Below are 913 nucleotides of genomic sequence, written 5' to 3' on the forward strand. Positions count from 1 at the left end.
AATTAGCGTATGGTTTTGCAGATTTGGTGTGTGCTTCTGCTGTTTCAGCGTCAGGTTTCAGAAACTGTGTGACAAGTAAAGGTTTTACATTACATTTGAAGTATTCTTTACTCTTCAGACCACTTTAAATACAATAAGTATCAGCTGTATGCAAAGTGACACACATTTAGTTTTTGACAACTGAAAATGGGAACAATTCAACAATTTAGACTTAGAGCCGCATTGGGATCCCCATATCTCTGGGACTGAGTCATATAGGACCTTAAAAATAAAGATACCAATAGAAAAAATTAGATATAAAATCTTATTGAGATCTTCTTGAGTTTATGGCACTCAGGTATGTTTTTGCAAAGAAGGAAACAAGATACATTTCTAGTTTGAATATTATTTGTTCTTTAGACTGTTAAAGCACAAAATATCTTCAATATGCAAAGTGACCCACATTTGGCTTTTGACCACTGAGTATTAACACATTTGAACAATTTGCCGCATTGAGATCCCTATATCTCCGGAAATGAACCTTACAGGGCCTTAAAAATAAAGATGCCAAAGGAAAAGTTTGTTAAAATACAAAATCTAAAAGGATAGTGAGATATCTTTAATACTTCTTGAGTTACACCAATGCAAACTTTGGAGAAAAACACACAAAAATAGCTTTTTCTCTATTTTTGAATGGTCACCACTGGCGTATAATGCAACAAAGATTGATAGAATCAACAGATTTTACTAACAGACCTATCAAACTCTGAGTAAAAGTGATATAATCATGCTGCCATCTTTCTGAAGTAATTTTTTCACCCATGTAATTTGGCTCCAAATCTCAGGTGAAAATTCTAAATTGTCATCTTGACTCTCCTCTACAAAATAATGGATTACTCAGTAAATATTCATCCATGACATTTCATATTTTGGC

General features: G+C 33.2%; 1 protein-coding gene across 1 annotated transcript in view; it reads left to right on the forward strand.

Moving 5' to 3' along the window:
• LOC107574435 (F-box only protein 41) overlaps positions 1-913 on the forward strand; it is a gene marked incomplete at its 3' end in the record, with an annotated part of 15,694 nt that overhangs the window by 8,702 nt on the left and 6,079 nt on the right. The window lies entirely within an intron of this gene.

The sequence above is a fragment of the Sinocyclocheilus grahami genome, unplaced genomic scaffold (assembly GCF_001515645.1).
Source record: "Sinocyclocheilus grahami isolate Dianchi unplaced genomic scaffold, SAMN03320097.WGS_v1.1 scaffold2225.1, whole genome shotgun sequence".
Lineage (NCBI taxonomy): Eukaryota > Metazoa > Chordata > Actinopteri > Cypriniformes > Cyprinidae > Sinocyclocheilus > Sinocyclocheilus grahami.